Genomic DNA, 22,128 nt, shown 5'->3' on the forward strand with positions numbered 1-22,128 from the left:
GTTCCGTAATTTCTTAATTCTCCCACAAGACAGTTTAAATTAAAGAATGTCAATTTGCAAAGCCAGACTTCATTGTATTCTTAAATCGGGCCTGAAATAGCCACAAGATGAAGAGTAATAAGGCAGACAGCAGAGCCCAGAGTGCCTGGTGCTGTGCAAAATTGTTTAATACGGTCAGACCCTTTAATCTTCATATCTATTGATGCAGAAAGCGGCATATTTCTGTCACTTATGATAAGAAACATTACTTTTTAAATTCCTTGGTGAGGCCTGCGGATCTTAGGGCCGCCAAGATAGCGGGAATCTCTTTTGCTGTTTCTGTGAACATTTCTTTTTTCCCTTAAATTGGTTTTATTCTAATCCATTTAGTCTCCAATCTAAGACAGAGACAAGTAACCCTGAATAGAACCAAACAGAAGGAGAACAAAGGCTCGTGCCTCTCAATGCTCAGAGCCTACTGGCTACCACCTTGAATAAGTCAGAGATTAAACAAATACTGAATCTTGGTGTATTAACGATGGGACAGGCAGTTTGTTCCAGAAAAGATGAGAATTGTCATAGGTTTGGAGAGTGACAAAATCATGCTCAAGAGTGCAGTGTGGGAGGGAGAAAGTGATAGGAACTGTTTTCATGATGGAGTCAAGTATTTTACTTACAAGTATCTAGAAAGTGGGTCAGTCAATGTATCCAGGCTGGGTGGGGGTGACACTGGGGAGAGGAGGGCCTGGGGTCTGGATGGGAGAAACTGGATGATGTTTTCCCAAGGTTGCCAGGGCCACAAATCAGGAATCGTCATCGAGAGGAGCCAAGGACAAAGCTGCAATGAAAAGAGTATGTGTCATTTAAACAAAGACCACAAGGAATTGTTCCGGGCTAAACAAAAGGGAATTTGTCAATGTCTCTGTGCCTACCATCGTGCTAGGCTATGCACTGGATATAAACAAAGCATAAAACATTTGTTAATCTTATTTTAAAAATTTGGACTAGATCGTACATCTAGTAAACTATTTGCTGTCGAGTCAAATCTGACTCGTGGTGACCGCATGCGCATCAGAGTAGAACTGTGCTCCATAAGGTTTTCAGTGGTTGATTTTTTGGAAGTAGATTTCCAGGCCTTCCTTCCAAGGCACCTCTAGCTGGACTTGAACCTCCAACCTTTCGATTAACAGTCGGGCACATTAACAGTTTGTACTACCCAAGGACTCCAGGTGGTATATATACAAGCTAGAATTCAAATAGTAAAAAGTTTACTTTTTCACTTGTATGACTACATATGCAGGATAAAAATCTAATAATGGAATTATTGGGTAAAGAAAATGTACATTTCAAATCGTGACCACTATTGCCAAATTATCATCCATAGAAGAGACACCATGTTACACTCTGTTTTTTTTTTTTCAGCAATGTATGAAAAGACAACTTTCCCACACCCTCACCACCAGAGTCAATCACAGCTGTTTATCTCGAGAGACATGAGACATAAGCCATAATAGTGGCAATAATAATGCCAATATTTAATGAGTGGTCCTAGCAGTTCAACTACAGTTTTCAGTCCTTATATGTATTAGCTCATTTATTCCTAAGAGTAACCCATCAATGAAGGTACTACTATTGTTATCATTAAATGGATAAGGGGACAGATGCGCAGAGACCTTAAGGAACTTGTGCGTGCCCACAGCTACAAAGTGCAGAACTGGGATTCTAACTCTTAGCCACCAGCCATCAGCTCTTATTCCAGGTAATGGTATGTTATCAATATGGTTTATGGATTGAATCGTGGACCCCCAAAAATATGTTGAAATCCTAACCCCTGTGCCAGTGAATTTGACCTTGTTTAGAAATAGGGTCTTTGAAGATGTTATCAGTTAACATGAGGTCAAACTGGAGATGATGGGGTCCTAATCCAATCTGAGTGGTGTCCTTATAAAAGATAAGAAACGACACAAAGAGACACACAGGCAGAAGAGGGGCATGAGAGGTGGCACCGACAAGCCGAGGAACTTTAAGGAATGCATGGGGCTACCAGGAGCTGGAGAGACAAGGAAGGGTCTTCCCTTAGAGGAGACAGAGAGAGCATGGTCCTGCCTATACCCTGAATTCAGGCTACTAGCCTCTAGAAGCTGTGAGACATTACACTTCTGTTCTCATAAGCCACACAACGTGTGGTACTTTGTTACAGCACTTCTATAAAACTATACAGGTGGGATGTGTTATGACAGGTACATCGGACAGGATATCTGAGGGAATGGGGTTGTATAGGAAATCAAGCAGTGAGACCAGTTCTTTCTATCCTAATAAAAGCAGACACAGCCTATTAACTGGAGAAATGTTGGGCTACAGTGATTGATAAGCAAACCAAAAAAACCAAACCCATTGCCATTGAGTCGATTCCAACTCCTAGCGACCCTATAGGACACAATAGAACTGCCCCATGGGTCTTCCAAGGCTTTAATCTTTATGGAAGCAGACTGCCACATCTTTCTCCCTCAGAGCAGCTGGTGGGTTTGAACTGCTGACCTTTCGGTTAGCAGCCAAGCGCTTAACCACTGTGCCACAGGGGCTCTGAATGATAAGCACAACCCTTTAAAAACCACATTAACATACTTTATTTTTTTTTACTATTCCTTTTACAGATACACAGAAAAAATACTGAAGTTGTCAAGGATTTCATGTTACTTGGATCCACAATCAATGCCCATGGAAGCAGCAGTCAAGAAATCGAAAGATGTATTGCATTGAGCAAATCTGCTGTAAAAGAACTCATTAAAGTGTTAAATAGTAAAGATATCACTTTGATGACTAAGGTGCGCCTGACTCAAGCCATGGTATTTTCAATTGCCTCATATACATGTGAAAGCTGGACAATGAATAAGGGAGGCTGAAGAATTGATGCCTTTGAATTGTGGTGGTGGAGAAGAATACTGAATATACCATGGACTGCCAGAAAAAAGAACAAATCTGTCTTGGAAGAAGTACAGCCAGAGTGTTCCTTGGAAGCAATGATGAGGAGACTTCGTCTCACATACTTTGGACATGTTATCAGGAGGGACCAGTCCCTGCAGAAGGACATCATGCTTGGTAAAGCAGAGGGTAAGTGAAAAAGAGGAAGACCCTCAATGAGATAGACTGACACAGTGGCTGCAACAATGAGCTCAAATGTAATAATGATTGTGAGGATGTGCAGGACCAGGCAGTGTTTCATTCTGTTGTACATAGGATTGCTAAGAGTCGGCACCTAACAACAATAACGACAACACAAATACCTAGCGCACTCTTGACATAAGCAGGGTGCTTACTAAAGTCTTCTTAAAACCAAACAATAGTTTGGCTTAAGTAGTAAAAAATGTCTGCCTTGAGCATTATGCTCTTTTAAGAACTATCTATATGGGATCAAACTGACAACAGCAACTTGAAAAATTAGCTAGGAACCTTAAGGGGCAGTAAGTTTATGTTAATGAAGGAGGAACAACTCAGAAAACAAGGGTAGGAATGGTTGCATAACTCGAAGAATGTGATCAATGTCACTAAATTGTTCACGTAGAAACAGTGGAAATTGGTGTATGTTTTGCTGTGTACATTCTCAACAACAGCAGCAAAATAAATAAAAATTTAAAAAGTACTCAAATGAGAAAAAGGAAAAAGTCACCGCTTTTTAACTCACTAGTGTATAAACTCACTGAAAAGCCATTCAATCTCTCAATCAAAGCATAGAAAAGAAACACTAGAAAATTAAATATGTTATAGAAATAGATGCGAGGGCTCTGTAGGGGACCAGTCCCATTCCTATCAACCATATATTCACTCACCACACTGATAAGCTATTGATGCTCTAGTCATAGATGCTGCAAAATAATAGATCCAACAGCAACTCATAAATTCAAGACATTAACAGGCATACTGTTTGGCTGCTCAGATATAAGCAGAGCATTATGCAAGGAAAATAATAATTAACTCATAAGGAGAGGGGCAAGCAAACATTCTATTAAAAAGGAAAAAAAATCTCAAATGAATTTTGTCTCCTTCCATTACATTACGGGCATTAAAATTAATGGCGTTGGTTTTTCTGTGGTTTGGATAGTCATTGTATTTAACAAGCTGAAGCTAACTTCACAGAGAAAAAAATAAATAAATTAAGTGTGCTGGTGTCCCCGGAAACTTCATTTTCTGAGTGAATAGCCAAGTGGATGCGCATCTCCAGAATGTCTGACAATCAGTTTTCCATAGTGGTGTGTTCTAAATGGGAAAGGAAACCAACTCTTCATTTAAATTATATTGCAAATCACTTTTTGCCTGCTGAATGGCATTCAGCTGCAGTAGGTGGCTTTCACTGTAGGGCCCAAACCCGGACACTGAATGATTAATGCTAATTTGAAATGTTTTCTTTGGGGCGGATGTGCACACTATCTTGGTGCATAGGAGACTGAGGAAATTTTATGGTGGGTGACTGACTCAAAGGCCATCAGCATATCTGTCATCAGATAAAAATGCACATTCACAAACATACCAAGACAAGTTAATTATTCCCTGATTCACTATTCCCTGGGCCCCTTTGTATAAAGAAAACTATTTATATTCCCCATCAGCTGGATACACAGAGTCATGGTAAACAACCCCCCTCCAGTTCCTCTATTCTGTATTTTATTTCCCACGGCACCTTCCATTGTCGAAGTCATTAGTTTTGGTCTTTTTTTCCCCCGATTTATCAAAACAGACATTTTGCTAGTGAGCTCAGTTTTACTCCCAGATGCCAAACAGGAGACACAATTTTTGACCAACTGAAAAAAGAAACACAATATGCTGTGTAATCTTTCGGTAAGAGTGACCAGGAATTTCCACTTCTTGCCTGTGACGACAGCTATGTAGATAAATACTAAAAATCATTGCTCAAAAGCTTATTATTCTTTTCCCCTTCCCCGGTTTAACAGTTCAGTTCAAAGGAACAAACTCATCATTATCTTTTAAATCACCCCTGATACGAAGCACTTGAATCAGATCATTCACAAACAGTATTTAATTGGAACCAACATCTGAAAAAAAAAAAAAAAACAAATTAAATAAGAGCCATATTTCACTTCTCAAATCAGCAATATTTTTTTTTATTAACTTTTATTGAGCTTCAAGTGAACGTTTACAAATCAAGTCAGTCTGTCACATATAAGTTAATATACATCTTACTCCGTACTCCCACTTGCTCTCCCCCTAATGAGTCAGCCCTTCAGTCTCTCCTTTCGTGAAAACTTTGCCAGCCTCCAACTCTCTCTATCCTCCCATCCCCCCTCCAGACAGGAGATGCCAACACAGTCTCAAGTGTCCACCTGATATAATTAGCTCACTCTTCATCAGCATCTCTCTCCCACCCACTGTCCAGTCCCTTTCATGTCTGATGAATTCTCTTCGGGGATGGTTCCTGTCCTGGGCCAACAGAAGGTTTGGGGACCATGACCGCCGGGATTCCTCTAGTCACAGCCAGACCATTAAGTATGGTCTTTTTATGAGAATTTGGGGTCTGCATCCCACTGATCTCCTGCTCCCTCAGAGGTTCTCTATTGTGCTCCCTGTGAGGGCAGTCATCGATTGTGGCCAGGCACCAACTAGTTCTTCTGGTCCCAGGATAATGTAGGTCTCTGGTTCATGTGGCCCTTTCTGTCTTGGGCTCTTAGTTGTCGTGTGACCTTAGTGTTCTTCATTCTCCTTTGCTCCAGGTGGGTTGAGACCAATTGATGCATCTTAGATGGCCGCTTGTTAGCATTTAAGACCCCAGACGCCACATTTCAAAGTGGGATGCAGAATGTTTTCATAATAGAATTATTTTGCCAATTGACTTAGAATTCCCCTTAAACCATGGTTCCCAAACCCCCGCCCTTGCTCCGCTGACCTTTGAAGTATTCAGTTTATCCTGGAAACTTCTTTGCTTTTGGTCCAGTCCAGTCCAGTTGAGCTGACCTTCCATGTATTGAATGTTGTCCTTCCCTTTACCTAAAGCAGTTCTTATCTGCTAATTAATCAGTAAAAAACCCTCTCCCTCCCTCCCTCCTTCCCTTCCCCCCTCGTAACCACAAAAGTATGTGTTGTTCTCAGTTTATACTATTTCTCAAGATCTTATAATAGTGGTCTTATACATTATTTGTCCTTTTGCCTCTGACTCATTTCGCTCAGCATAACGCCTTCCAGGTTCCTCCATGTTATGAAATGTTTCACAGATTCGTTGCTGTTCTTTATCGATGCGTAGTATTCCATTGTGTGAATATACCACAATTTATTTACCCATTCATCCGTTGATGGACACCTTGGTTGCTTCCAGCTTTTTGCTATTGTAAACAGAGCTGCAATAAACATGGGTGTGCATATATCTGTTTGTGTGAAGGCTCTTGTTTCTCTAGTGTATATTCCGAGGAGTGGGATTTCTGGGTTGTATGGTAGTTCTATTTCTAACTGTTTAAGAAAATGCCAGATAGATTTCCAAAGTGGTTGTACCATTTTACATTCCCACCAGCAGTGTATAAGAGTTCCAATCTCTCCGCAGCCTCTCCAACATTTATTATTTTGTGTTTTTTGGATTAATGCCCGCCTTGTTGGAGTGAGATGGAATCTCATCGTAGTTTTAATCTGCATTTCTCTAATGGCTAATGATCGAGAGCATTTTCTCACGTTTCTGTTAGTTGCCTGAATATCTTCTTTAGTGAAGTGTGTGTTCATATCCTTTGCCCACTTCTTGATTGGGTTGTTTGTCTTTTTGTGGTTGAGTTTTGACAGAATCATGTAGATTTTAGAGATCAGGCGCTGGTCAGAGATGTCATAGCTGAAAATTCTTTCCCGGTCTGTAGGTGGTCTTTTTACTCTTTTGGTGAAGTCTTTAGATGAGCATAGGTGTTTGATTTTTAGGAGCTCCCAGTTATCGGGTTTCTCTTCGTCATTTTTGGTAATGTTTTTTATTCTGTTTATGCCTTGTATTAGGGCTCCTAGGGTTGTCCCTATTTTTTCTTCCATGATCTTTATCGTTTTAGTCTTTATGTTTAGGTCTTTGATCCAGTTGGAGTTAGTTTTTGTGCATGGTGTGAGGTATGGGTCCTGTTTCATTTTTTTGCAAATAGATATCCAGTTATGCCAGCACCATTTGTTAAAAAGACTATCTTTTCCCCAGTTAACTGACACTGGGCCTTTGTCAAATATCAGCTGCTCATATGTGAATGGATTTATATCTGGGTTCTCAATTCTGTTCCATTGGTCCATGTGCCTGTTGTTGTACCAGTACCAGGCTGTTTTGACTACTGTGGCTGTATAATAGGTTCTGAAATCAGGTAGAGTGAGGCCTCCCACTTTCTTCTTCTTTTTCAGTAATGCTTTGCTTATCCGGGGGTTCTTTCCCTTCCATATGAAATTGGTGATTTGTTTCTCTATCACCTTAAAAAATGACATTGGAATTTGGATCGGAAGTGCATTGTATGTATAGATGGCTTTTGGTAGAATAGACATTTTTACTATGTTAAGTCTTCCTATCCATGAGCAAGGTATGTTTTTCCACTTAAGTACGTCCTTTTTAATTTCTTGTAGTGGAGCTTTGTAGTTTTCTTTGTATAGGTCTTTTACATCCTTGGTAAGATTTATTCCTAAGTATTTTATCTTCTTGGGGGCTACTGTGAATGGTATTGATTTGGTTATTTCCTCTTCGATGTTCTTTTTGTTGATGTAGAGGAATCCAAGTGATTTTTGTATGTTTGTCTTATAACCTGAGACTCTGCCAAACTCTTCTATTAGTTTCAGTAGTTTTCTGGAGGATTCCTTAGGGTTTTCTGTGTATAAGATCATGTCATCTGCAAATAGAGATCATTTTACTTCCTCCTTGCCAATCCGGATGCCTTTTATTTCTTTGTCTAGCCTAATTGCCCTGGCTAGGACTTCTAGCACGATGTTGAATAAGAGCGGTGATAAAGGGCATCCTTGTCTGGTTCCCGTTCTCAAGGGAAATGCTGTCAGGTTCTCTCCATTTAGAGTGATGTTGGCTGTTGGCTTTGCATAGATGCCCTTTATTATGTTGAGGAATTTTCCTTCAATTCCTATTTTGGTGAGAGTTTTTATCATAAATGGGTGTTGGACTTTGTCAAATGCCTTTTCTGCATCAATTGATAAGATCATGTGGTTTTTGTCTTTTGTTTTATTTATGTGGTGGATTACATTAATGGTTTTTCTGATATTAAACCAGCCTTGCATGCCTGGTATAAATCCCACTTGATCGTGGTGAATTATTTTTTTGATATGTTGTTGAATTCTATTGGCTAGAATTTTGTTGAGGATTTTTGCATCTATGTTCATGAGGGATATAGGTCTGTAATTTTCTTTTTTTGTAATGTCTTTACCTGGTTTTGGTATCAGGGAGATGGTGGCTTCATAGAATGAGTTGGGTAGTATTCCGTCATTTTCTATGCTTTGAAATACCTTTAGTAGTAGTGGTGTTAACTCTTCTCTGAAAGTTTGGTAGAACTCTGCAGTGAAGCCGTCCGGGCCAGGGCTTTTTTTTTGTTGGGAGTTTTTTGATTACCGTTTCAATCTCTTTTATTGATATGGGTCTATTTAGTTGTTCTACTTCTGATTGTGTTAGTTTAGGCAGGTAGTGTTTTTCCAGGAATTCATCCATTTCTTCTAGGTTTGCAAATTTGTTAGAGTACATTTTTTCGTAATAGTCTAATATGATTCTTTTAATTTCAGTTGGGTCTGTTGTGATGTGGCCCTTCTCATTTCTTATTCGGGTTATTTGTTTCCTTTCCTGTATTTCTTTAGTCAGTCTAGCCAATGGTTTATCAATTTTGTTAATTTTTTCAAAGAACCAGCTTTTGGCTTTGTTCATTCTTTCAATTGTTTTTCTGTTCTCTAATTCATTTAGTTCAGCTCTAATTCAAATCAGCAATATTTTTTAAAAAGAAAATACTATGGAATGTGGGTAAGGGATCTGGGGACAGATTCTCCTACACAACTGGTATCCATGCTCCTAGGTCCCCCTTCACAAAGAGCATGCTCACTGTGTATTGCTGGCCTCTATGGTGTGTGGTGTGGGGAGGGGGGATTTGAGTTCAGACCATCTGAGATGGAGTATTAGTTCTAGCACTTGTATCTGTATCATCCTGGGTGAGTTCCCCTACTTCTAGCTTGAGTTTTCTACTTTTCAGGGTTGTGAGGATGTGAGATAGACTAAGTAACCTCCAGCACAGTGCCTGTCACAGAACAGACACTCCTCCCTGGGTGGTGCCAACGGTTAACATGCTCAGCTGCTAACCAAAAGGTTGGTGGTTCAAGTTCACCCACAGGCACCTGGGAAAAAAGGCCTGGTGATCTACTTCTGAAAAACCAGCCACTGAAAACCCTATGAAGCACAGTTCTCCTCTGACACACGAGGTCGTCTAGAGTTAGAATTGACCCGATGGCAACTCTTTATTATTGTTGTTGTTGTTAAAATATCCTTAAAAAGGAGGCTGTTTCTGAATTTACCAGCATTTTCTACCTTACTAAGGTAGTACCCAGAGCCCTGGTGGCACAGTGGTTAAGAGCTACAGCTGCTAACCAAAAAGGTCAGCAGTTCAAATCCACCAGCCACTTACTATGAGTTGGAATCGACTTGACGGCGATGGATTTTAAGGTTAATAATCAGTAAGTACTTAAGGTATCGATTATATGCATAGCATGTGTGACATAAGACTACCTCTTCTGTTGTGTGTGCTTAAGTCAGTGTATTTCAATAGCTGAGAGCTAATTTCCACGTGGGTCTTTGACCTTTAAATTACTGAATGTGCTGCTCCAGTGACAGGATTCTTTCTGTACCTGACGCTGATTTGCAAAATATTAGATGTCCGGAAGGCTAAAACATAATTTTTATGAAAAAGACAACACTGTAACAAGCTTGGGAATATCTCATTAAATTTGACTGCAGCAAAATCTTGGTGTCTATCATGGGCCCATCCTTCTGCCTCTGCAGGCTTCTGGAAAAGCTCAGGACTTTCAGGCAGGGAAGATTTGGACAGCCTCCATGAGAAGGGTCCAAAGCCCCAGTGAGTGCACAAGGCTGTCTGCACATAGAGCGAAGCAATGGTTCCCAAACTGGCTCCCTACTAGAGTCACCTGGGGAGCTTTGCAAATTGGTGAAGTTCAAATTCGACCCTTCACCAAGTGAATCACAGACTCGGGGGTGAGTTCTGCACGTTGGAAAAAATTTAAAAGCTCCCTAGGTTATCATAATGTGTAGCTAGGGGTTAAAAAATAAAAATCAATAGAGGAAAGGAACATTCTGGTTGGCTGGTGGTCTTTAAAAGCAATGGTCTTCTCACAACAAGGTTGAAAAGTATGGAAGAAATGATAGAGAAAACATAAGAAAAACGAAGGGATGGTGAGCAGGGAGCATGGGGTAGACTCCACGGCAGTGGGAAAGGTAATTTGAGGCAGGGAGTGGTGGATGCCCTGAGGATCTTGAAGATGGGAGCCAAAAGGTAAGAGATGGGGGGGAGGGCAGCACAGTTCTGCAGTCCTAGGGAGGAAAGGCTGGACAACAGCCATGACGCATACTTCATCTCTCCAGTCTTTGATGGGGCAAGACCATTCTGTAGGGGAGAATGTGAGGAGGGGTGTGAGTATGCGAGGAATATGCAATTGAGGAAAGATATTCACTTCTGCACCCAGGTCCAACTTTTCATCTCTGACCACCCCATCCTCCATGTCTTTCCATTTTCTGTTCCCCTTGCCTATAATGCTCTTTTCTCCTTCTCCACCAGGCAAGCACCATTAAATATCAATCATCACCTCCTGCGTGAAGTTTCCTGATTTCTTCTGGTATGAATAACTGCTCCTCTGTTCATCAATGGGCATTTCTCTCATTACACCGGGCACAGTCCCTCAATCACAACTCATTACGTTACGTTAGCCCATGGTTTATATATACACCCTTGCTCCTGCACACTCAATTCTGGGTGTTTCTCACCTTTTCTCTGCCACAATGCTGGCACACAATACGAATTCAGTAATTTTTTTTTTTAAAGGAATCTACAGCACTGGAGTAATTGTTGTGTGCCATCGAGTCAATTCCGACTCATATATGACAGAGTAGAACTGACCTATAGGGTTTTGTCCTAGGCTGAAATCTTTACGGTAGCAGATCACCAGGTTTTTTGTCCATGGAGCCACTGGGTGGGTTCAAACCACCAACCTTTTGGCAAGCAGCCAAGTGCTTAACCACTGCACCACCAAGGGTCCTTAATCACTGAGGTAGATATCTATTTTGCTTTAGCCTGCACAGCATCCTTTTTTCAGTTGGAGAATTGCGCTACCTGGCCCATCCCATGGGATTCTAAAGGAACTGTCAATCACAATGTCTTACCTGCCCACTGGCCTTGGGGGTAGGTATGTGTACCAAGCCAGGAAATTAAAAATCCTTCCACAATAACACGGGTACTGGGGAAGAGAGCCTGTGTTCCTCTTGACCAAGAGCTGTAAGTATTTTACCTTAGGACTACCAAACTTACCTTGTTTGCTGAAAGGATAGAGCATCCTTTGACAGAAGTGAATATGGCTAAACGTTGACAAATTTAGAAATAGGGACTTGTAGAACTGAGAGATGGAGAGAAAGCGTGAAACCTGAAGAAGTAATTTCAGCACCTGGATATGACCACGCCTGATATACAACCATCACTCTTAGACTGCCCGATTACATGTGCCAATAAATTCATAATTTTGCATAAGTTAATTAGGGTTGGATTTATAATGGTGATTATCACCAACTCAAGCATTTCATAATTATACCAATGAAAAAACCCCTGAGTCATCAAAAACTACATTTTATTATTCTGATTAAGAAGTCAGTGATGTAGGGAGTAAATTTATTTTCAAACAATGATTTCTAAAATATTCAGTAGGGTCCAAGGTATCTGTGGACGAGTCTTAGGGAATAAATTTTGGACAAACTTGAAGGCAAATAGCTGGGGTTTGGCTTACCTCATTCTTTAACCAGAGTGACTTTTTAATCTGTTTTATATACTGAGATTCTACGTATAATTCCATTAGGGGAAAAAAAATTCCATTGCTAAAAAAAGTGTAAAAACAAATACATTAAAATATATCATCAAAACAGTATAATATTTTAAATAAAAATTATCTACACATAAAGGATTTATTTACTTCAGCTATCTGAAAACTGCTTGCATAGGATGACTCATGATTCTTTAAGGGTTCTGGGAATTGAAGTTTTACTGTAACTGAACACCCTGCTAGAGACATGAAACGAAGATGGAAGACCAGCACCATCTTTCCCAGGATCTGATAGGATACTTTGTCCCCAAACCCTCACGTGGCAGGAATAATGCCAAATGCTAGTTGAATATGTGCTGCAAGAAATCACAGGTGGATAAAAAAAAAAGGGTCTTTGTCAGGAAGACTTCGGGAAACCAACTCAGAGGCAAACCCTTGAAAAGGGTTATTAAGAATGACTTACAAAGATTAGGTTTTTTTTAACTTACACAAATCAAAACCTGAGTTACTCTTGACTCCTCTGCCTTCCTCCTTGCCTGTGTTTAGTTCTCATTGCCCGAGTCACCTTCTAATAATTCTCACACTCATTTCCTCTTCTCTGTTTTCACTGCCTCCCTGTCTCACCCTTTCTAGTGGGGCAGTTTTAATATCCTCCTCCCGGGGCCTCCACGTCCACTCTCACCCTTTCTCACTTTAACCTTCAGATAGCACTCCTGTGGAGCTGCCTCAAATAAAATGTGACAGTGGCCCTTACTCCACTCTTTCACGCCTGCCAATGGATGAGGTTCAGTCCTTCCCCCCACACCCTTGACCATGGGCACCTCCTCTCCCACCACTTCCTGTCTCACCCTCCACCATCCCACAGCACCGACAGGCAGGGGTTTCTGTCTCATGGCTTAGTGACAGGCAGGGGTTTCTATCTCATGACTTAGAGCCTTTGCATGGACAGTCCCTTTTTAGGTCTGTGTAGCCAGGGATCAGAGCCACTGTGCTACACCAGTGCTTCTCAAACTGTTAAGAGTGTAAAACAAGCTGGTGATCTCAATGAAGCGCAGGTTGTGATTCAGAAGGCGTGGGATAGGGCCTGAGATTTTGCACTGCTAGCAAGATGACCCAGGTGATGCTGATGCTATTGGTTCAGAACCATACTCTTTTGAGTTATCTGCTATCAGCTACCAAGAAAAATTTCCCTAAATAATCCCACCTTCCCCCCAAAGAATTAGGTACAGCTGATACACTTTGCTTGCAATCAGATGATGATGATAACGATAGCAATTAATGCTTATTGAATATCCACAGTTAACCAAGCACTGTTCTAAGTGCTTTTCATTTAGTTCATTTAATCAGCACAACAACTCTTTGAAGTAGGTTACTATTAATATTATCATTTTCATTTTTCAGATAGGCAATCAAAGCACAGAGAGATTAAGTAATTTACCCAGGGTCATACAGCAGGTAAATAATGGAGGATGGCTTAAACTCAGGCAGGCTGTCTCTGGAATCCACATGTTTTACCTTTCTCCTAGACTGCTCTCCAAGATTTTCAAGCCGTAGAGACTATCTCCTGTGCCTCCTCAGCTGTTTTTGTTTCCTCTCTTGCAGTAAGTACAACTATGTATTATGACAGTCCGTCTACTTGCTAATCTTCACCCACTGGGCAGTGAATTCCTTGCAGCTGGGGCCCTATCAGTGTAACTCTGAATCTCAGGTACCCAGGGCAATTTCTGGTGCACAGTAGATATTAATTACGTATTTCCAAACTGGTGAACTGCAGAACCACTTACAGAATTTAACTTTTCCATTTCTGTTGACAATTATTTTATATCAGTGGTTGATAAAGTCTAGCCTGTATCAGAATCACCTGGAAAGCTTGTTTAAGCAGAGATTTCTGGGTCCCATTCCCAGACGTTCTGCTTCAGTGGGTCTGAGATGAGCCCTGAAGATACGCATTTCTAACAACTTGTTAAGAGCTACTGCGTGCTATGACTGCTAACCAAAAGGTCGGCAGTTCAAATCTACCAGCCACTCCTTGGAAACCCTATGGAGCGGTTCTACTCTGTCCTATAAGGTCACTATGAGTAGGGATGGACTTGATAGCAATGGGTTGGTTGGTTGAGCAAGTTCCCAGGTGCTGCTGATCTGAGGACCACACTGTGAGAACCACTGTTTTAATCCTTACAGGTCCTTAATTCTCTTTCACAAAAGACCCTAAGGCACTCGATAGAATGCCGTATTTCAGGAATAAATATGGGAACCTCTGGAACCAAAGGGAACTTTGGCCTCTCCTGTTCAGGTGCCTGAAAAAAGTATAAAACAAATAACATAGTAGCTTACTGACAACCCATTAGGAAGTTGATTTTATTTTCTAGGAGGTAAAAGGAGAAATCAGGTGAATCAGCAAAAGGCATTTAGAGCAGAAGCCAAAATCAAATTGGGCAACTAAATCAACCTTTGGGGTACTGTGTGCTTTCTGCTTGGGTTCTCTATGCCAAGAAGTCAGGAGACAGTGGTGAGGCAGAGAGCCCTGGTTCCTGCCTCACTAAGCATACAGTCTATCAGAAAGGGCCAGCAAGAAAAGAGTGAACGTTTGTAAAGAAATAAAGTAAATGCAGATTGGGAAACATGCTAATAAGGAAATAAGTAATGAGCCAAGACATAATAATAAGAGAGTAAGGGTGAGGGGTTTGCTCATTTTAGGTAAGGTGGTTAGGGCAGGCCTCTCTAAAGAAGTGGTATCTTAAATGAAGCCCACAGGAATAAGCTTTGTTAATAGCCAGGAAAGAATATTCCAGATGGAGGCAATTCCAAAGGTAAATGCCTTGGTCTTAGAAAGAGCTTGGCATGTTTCAGAAACCTAAGGAGGCCAGTGTGCCTGAAGCATAGGTGTGGGGTGGGTGAGAGGGCAGAGGCAGTCCTTGTGTGTGAAATCTGGATTTCATTCTTAGTGCGATAGGAAGAAACCAGAACCCTTTAAGCAGGAGAATGTCATATCTGATTTGCATTCGAAAGAGATCACTCTAGCTGCCCTGTGCAGAAAGGTTTGTAAGGGGGAACAGCAAAAGGGAAATGATCAGTTAGCGGTTAATTTTTCTATGCAATGTGAAACATAAAACACCAAATAGCTTATGGGGCCAGGGAGGAGGGAGGGAGGCAGGAGGAAGGGAGGCTTATCAACTGCACCAATTAAACTTTACAGTCCATTCACATAATCCACTCGTATCACACTGTGTAAAGACAACATACATAAATGGGTCTGCGCTCACTGTAGCAAGCTGCTTCTATGCAGACTTTCAGCTCCCTGTGAGAATCCATGGAAGGCTTGCTTTGTTTGCATCTGGGCCAGATTGGGCCACAGAATCCCCAGAAGGGATGGTAAAACACAGTGGCCCTTTGAAAGCTGGAACAAGTAAAGAGTGAAGAGCCGTTTCTTTTTTTAAAAAAAATAGATCTTTTTTTGGATTATAAAGAAAATTCAAATCTGTGGAAGACCATCAATAACAGTAATGGTCAACACTTACACAGTGCCCACGTGCCAGGTCCTTTTGCCCTAAGTCATGACACAAATTGGCTCATTCAATCCACACAGCACACCCATGAGGTAGGCACTATAATGTTCATTTCGTCTCAGGCACAGAAAGGTTAAGTAATTTGCCAGGGTCATATAGCTGGTAAGTGTTGGAACTGAGGCTTGAACCAGGCAGTCTGGGTCTGAATTGTGGCCTTAACCGTTATACTATTGTCTCTAGAAAATTTTCCAAAGAAATTCAGAAGAGTAAATTACATGTACCCATAAATCTATTACCAAGAGATAATGATTACTGACATTTCTACACCCATCATTTCAGTCTTTTTTTCTTTACATTGACATATATATATACGTACCCAAAAATATATGCATATGTGCTTATATAGGTATAAAAAAATATATACCATTATATCTATGTCATTATGTATACATATATCAATATATCTGTATCATTACCACTGATGGGGGGCCAACATTTTACACTCTGCTGTATTCCTAGCATAATACCTAGCGTGGATAATTCAGCTCTGATGAAGAGCTGATACAGCGTTTCACTGTCCTCCATTATGGAGTAATGAAAAGAGGCAATGTCAGAGAAAGGAACTGAGTCCTGAGATAATATTCTCATACCAATGATGTTGCAAACATAAAAATGCATATTACTGCTTTTAAAAGACTCCGCAGAATCTCAACAAAATTTTATATAACTTTCAGATCTTGTGGAAAAGTTACCAAAACCCAGTTGTCCTAAAATAAGAAGCAGAGCATTTCAGAGAAGAGCTTGCATTGACCCCAACCACTAACCCCAAAACATGATGAGTCTAGAAGCCAACCAAGCCCCAGGCTAGCAGCAGCAACTAGACCTAATTCACCCTGGTATTGCCAGAGCCAAGGACAGTGCCAGGCATCTCTTACATGGGATTAAACTGGCTGAGTGGGATGGGCAGCATATGCCTCAAAGTCCCTGCTTTACAACTTAATGGCTGTGTGACCTTGATCATGTCATTTCACCCATCTGAGCCTTCAATATTATCATACAAATTTGGGAGAAAAAAAAAAAAAGAAATGAGGGTCCTGGATGAGTGCTTAGCACGGAGTATATACTCAGTAACTGCTCATAGCTGGCGATATGCAGATGCCACAACCTTACTTGCTGAAAGCGAAGAGGATTTTATGTATTTACAGATGGGAGATCAAAGACTACAGCCTTCAATATGGACTACACTTCAACATATAAGAAAAGAAAATTTTTCACAGCTGGACCAATAAGCAACATCATGATAAACAGAGAAAATATTGAGGTCATCAAGGATTTCATTTTACTTGGATCCATAATCAATGTCCATGGAAGCAGTAGTCATGAAGTCAAACGACATATTGCTTTGGGCAAATCTTCTGCAAAAGACCCCTTTAAAGTGTTAAAAACCAAAGATGTCACTTCGAGGACTGAGATGCACCTGACTCAAGCCATGGTATTTTCAAAGGTCTCATACGCCTGTGAAAAAGCTGGGCAATGAATAAGGAAGACTGAAGAAGAAAAATTGAAACCTCTGAATTTTGTTGCTGGCCAAGAATATTGAAAACACCATGGACTGCCAGAAGAAATGAGCAAATTTGTCCTGGAAGAAGTACAGCTAGAATGCTCCTTAGAAGCAAGGATGGGGAGACTTTATCTCATGTACTTTGAACATGTTATCAGGAGGGACCAGTCCCTGGAGAGAGACATCATGCTTGGTAAAGTTGAGGGTTAACGAAAAAGAGGAAGACTCTCAACAAGATGGAATGACACAGTGGCTGCAAGAGTGGGCTCAAAACATAGCAATGACTGTGAGGGTGGTGCAGGACTGGGCAGTGTTTCATTCTGTTGTACACAGGGTACCTATGAGTCAGAACTGACTCAACGGCACCTAACAACAACTATAATTACTACTGCTGCCATTATTATTTAATGGTCATAAACTTGAAAACTAACATTAAGGCCTAGTAAATTAGGAAAAAAGCTTTAACATGAAAACATAATTGTTAACTTTTGAGAAATATTTCATATGAAATATATTCTTTGCCAGTTTACACAAAATACTGGGCCAAAATGACTTGATAAAGAAATTTGAAAGACAGTTCAGTGTAGTGGGAAACTAGACCAAACCCCAACTTCACCACTTACTCACTGTGTTATCCCAGGCAAGTTATTTAACATGTCTGGATCTCTACAAGCCATATGAGCTGGTACTATTAATCTTGCCTCATGAGTCTGTTGTGGGTATTAAACCCCGTTGTGGGTATTAGAGAAGATAATACACATAAAGCATTTAGCAAAGAATTGACTATTGTGATTATTTTACCACCGATCTGTCATTTTGTCCTACTATGGGGGCTTGTGTGTTGCAATGATGTTAGAAGCTATGCCACTGGTATTTCAAATACCAGCAGGGTCAACCATGATGAATAGGTTTCAGCAAAGCTTCCAGACTAAGACAAACTAGGGAGAAAGGCCTGATGATCTACTTCCAAAAATTAGCCAGTGAAAACCCTATGGAGCACAACAGAGTATTGTCTGATACAACACTGGAAGATGAGCTCTCTAGGTTGGAAGGCACTCAGAATACACAGTGGGCACACACGGACTTGACCATACCAATGACTGTGAAGATGGCGCAGGACTAGGCAGCATTTCATTCTGTTAAAGATGGGGTCACCATGAGCTGGAGCCAATTCGATGGCAATAGTAACAATGTGATTATTCCGTGTGTGTGTGTGTGTTTAAGGCAAAATCAGGAAATGGGTAGAAACATGAAACCTTGGGCTCACAGTTTGTGCCTGCATGTGGTGAACACGGAAACCTACTCCAAAGAAAAAGAGAGACATCAAGAAAGGAAACCTACTCCAAAGAAAAAGAGAGGCGTCAAGACTCTCATTATATTATAGCATGGAGCAATCTGGAGGTGCTATCTGGCAATCCTAATAGCTACAGGCTGGCTATCTAATGACTTACAAAAACAACAAGAAAGAGGAACCATTATTTGATTTCTGAAAGTTACAGAAAATGAAAGAGACGGTTTCGGCATATATATATATATATGTGTGTGTGTATATATATATATATATATATAAATAAAGTATTGTTACATCCCTTAAGGCAATTAGCGTAATCAGGATAGATATGGTACAGCACGCTGGCATACCTAGGAACTCCCTTTTCTAGTCTATCAAAGGATAATATATATTTTCACCTTCAGAAAGGTTAGATAATTATAAATGTATTCTCCTTACTCATAATATTTTAAGCAAGTAATTGTGGCCCATGGGAAAATGTTTAATTATTTCTGATGAACAGTGGTGGCACAGAAATAAGAGAACATGACAGGCAGAGTGTGGAAATCGCGGCCCATTTCTTAATTGTGTGGGAATCTTGTCTTTTCATCGTAGAAAAAAAAGTCCATATTGATTTTTCTCTCAATTGATTTCACAAAATTTTCAGTTTAGCAATACCAAGTCTCTCCAATTATAGCATCTTCTTGATTCCCTTGTCTAGAGGCGGCCTCAAGCCTTCATGATGGAAACCTCATACACGTTAGGGTTGGGCTTTCCACCTAGTGCCCTTTGAGGGATGTGTTACATCTACCTCTCACCACCCCTGGGCCAATATTTTTTAAAGGATAGGAAAATGGCAAGGAAATGTGGCTTTGGGATTGCAAGAAGATAGATGAAAAGAGCCATTTCTCTCTCCTTGTATGAAATGGAGGAATATTAGGCTTTGTAGGTGACCGTTCAATGACTTCACGTTATGGATGTGGAAACGGGGGCCTAGTTGGGGACGTGGCTGGCAGGGAGCTCCATAGCAACAGCAGGATTTAAACTGAGACCTTCTGACTCCCACTCCACTTTATTTGGGAAGGGAAAGAGAAGCATGTTGAACTGAGGAACGCTCAGATTTTGATCCTAGTACTGTATTAAGTTGTGTGACCGTGGACTAGTTACCTAACTTTTGTGAGTGGCGGCTTCCTCATGCGTTCAGTGTTCGATAGGAATACTAATACTACTTTATAAGGTTATCGTAAGGAGTAAAGGACATAATATATTTACAGGACCTATCCTTGATAAATATTCATTCCTCTCCTCCACTCTCTTCCCCCAGTACTTGTTGGGAGTGACTGCCTCAGTAAAGCTGACATGACAATTTGGGAACAGATCCTGCAGGAAGGAATGGGTCCTGGAAAATCCAACAAAGAAAGAGGCTGAAAGGGTAACTGGCAGAGGGTGAAGGACTGGCTCCATTAGGTTCTCTTCCCTATGCTGGCATCTACTGCCCACCCACCCAGCATGGCATAGAGTGGCTAAGAGCAATGGCTTTGGGATCAAAAAAACTTGACTTCAAACCTGCCATTTCCTAACAATGCTGTGAAGTAGGCATCATTATCCCATTTTACATATTTAGGAAACCAAGGCTCAGACAAGCTTAGGGGCCTTCCCAAGTCAGAGGTCAAATAAGAATTCTGATGAAGGTTTTACATCAAATATGCAAGACTTTGTACCAAGGAGACTTAATAAATAGAAAAATAATGCCAGGAAGGAAATGCAGTCTGCAGATACTAAGGTTCTATCACCTGGGTTCAAATCCCAGTTCCTCCATTTCTCAGCTTGATGGTCCCCAGTGAGTGACTTGGTGTCTCTATTTCTGTACTTGTGAAAAAAGGATGATCATAGACAGCTTGCTGATAGAATTGTTATGGGATTAAATGAGTTAATACGCATGTAAAAATAGCATTGGGGTGGTGTCTGACCTCCAACCCCACAAGGAGGAAGGAGAACCAAGATCTACAGTGCAAGGCTGACTCCCATGAGGTGGAGGCCAGACAAGCTTCATCTCTCCGCCATCTTTACCAGCTCGGACACCAATCATCCCTTCTGTAGCACTCTCTGCTTCTCTACTGGGTTCGATAATTCATTGCAATGACCACACAGAACTCACAGACCGTACTCAAGATTGTGGGCGTTATCAGGGAAGTAACAGTTAAAATTCAGGCTCAGGGCTATTCAAGGATACAGTTCTTCCATCAAGACATGCTCTTCCAGCTATGCTCGCTGGCATACCTCTCCCTGGCCCTAGGCCTCTCCCCAAAGGCACTCAGCTTTCTCTCTTGTGGGCTGGGAAACCTACCAAGCCATCTCTAGCTGCCAGTTCTTTCCTGCCACCACTTCTCATTGTCTTCAGGGTTATAGCTCCCCCTTCCCCCCTGCTGCTGGCTGTTTTTCCTTGGTAGGATCCTCCTCTCTGCTCTGGAATTGGCTGTCTTTTTAAGGCAAAACTGACCAGTCCCCTTGGTGGACCACAATTACCCTCTCACACAGTCCCACCCAATCACCTGGGGGGAGTTACAAGACCATGGCTAGAAAGGCCACACAAAAGTAATCAATTATACTGCAACACATAAAGAGCTTAGAATATACAACCAGCTGATCTTTTCTATTCCTGGCATGTACCTACATTTTTTTTTTTTAGTGTGTACTAACTCAGGAAACAAACACAAAAATCTTTCCTACCTTTCCTATTCCTTGCCATTTGGGGATAGGATGGGGTGGGATTGGTTTGTTCTAGAAACTGGAAATGATGGTACAGGTTTGTTTTTTTTTTAACCTAAACAACATTGTTTTATTCACTCATATTATCCCCAATACATGTGGAAAAATCAACTTTTTTTTAAACTAGATTTCCCTGCTTCTGAGAGAGATTCAGAGACACCAGCAGTTTCTTGCAAACGTGTGAATTTTATTCTTTTGTGAAGTCTCGAAAAGAAAGTACATGATAAAAAAAAAAAAGATATTTTCCTCAAGAAATAGAAGCTGTTTTCTAATTTCATCTATGTGTGAAGTGCATGTGTTCTAAACCAACAGGGATGAGAACTGCTTCTGGATGCTGGAGGCAAAACGGAAAGTGTATGGCTGATTCCTTTGTTAAACGTGGAAGTCCTTAGAAAATTTTCTCATTTTGTTCTATCTAGGAAATACGTCTGTGAGGAACCTAAGGAGTGAGTATACCTGTTTTATAAACTACTAAATAATTAGGGTAGACAGAGGTTTAGCAAAATAAAGGTGAAAGCAGTTGAAGATATCTTAGGTATTATTGGATTCAGCTCTGCACTCCCATCAACCCTCGTTCCCTAACCCCAGACTACACACATCACTACCACCATCACCACCAGAGAGGAAACCAAGGTCCATAAAAAGGCAATGAGATGACAATTTGTACAAAGCCACCCAAGGAGTGAGTGGCAGGTAAAGAAGTTTCTTCAGGACCCTCATAATATCATCTTCAATCTACCTACCTGGCTGCAGTTACCAGGGCATTTGCTTTGCACGCCTTCTGGCTGAGCCAGGTCCGAGTTAGGCTACTAGAGAGAGAATTGCAGGGGTCATTCTGAGGACACACCTGTTTGTCTTTCCTAAATGAAGAAATGTAAATTAACCCATTCCTCACAAGTTTTCAGACCTTTGTCTTTCTGACCAACCAGGGTCAGCATTTAGTCTCCAGCACTGCCACATGGGAGAGGACAGTATCATTGCCATGTAACAGATCTCCTAACTAATATGACTTCCTTCAG

At 41.0% G+C, this 22,128-nt stretch overlaps 1 long non-coding RNA gene across 1 annotated transcript in view; it reads right to left on the bottom strand.

The window, feature by feature from the left end:
- Positions 1-608: 608 nt before the first annotated feature.
- Positions 609-22,128, bottom strand: part of LOC126073127 (uncharacterized) — a 342,628-nt gene continuing 321,108 nt past the window's right edge. Inside the window, exon 3 of the long non-coding RNA XR_007516661.1 lies at positions 609-817. This is a non-coding gene — a long non-coding RNA (uncharacterized LOC126073127). The remainder of the gene's footprint in view (positions 818-22,128) is intronic.

This window comes from Elephas maximus, chromosome 3 (assembly GCF_024166365.1).
Source record: "Elephas maximus indicus isolate mEleMax1 chromosome 3, mEleMax1 primary haplotype, whole genome shotgun sequence".
NCBI classification, from domain to species: Eukaryota; Metazoa; Chordata; class Mammalia; order Proboscidea; family Elephantidae; genus Elephas; species Elephas maximus.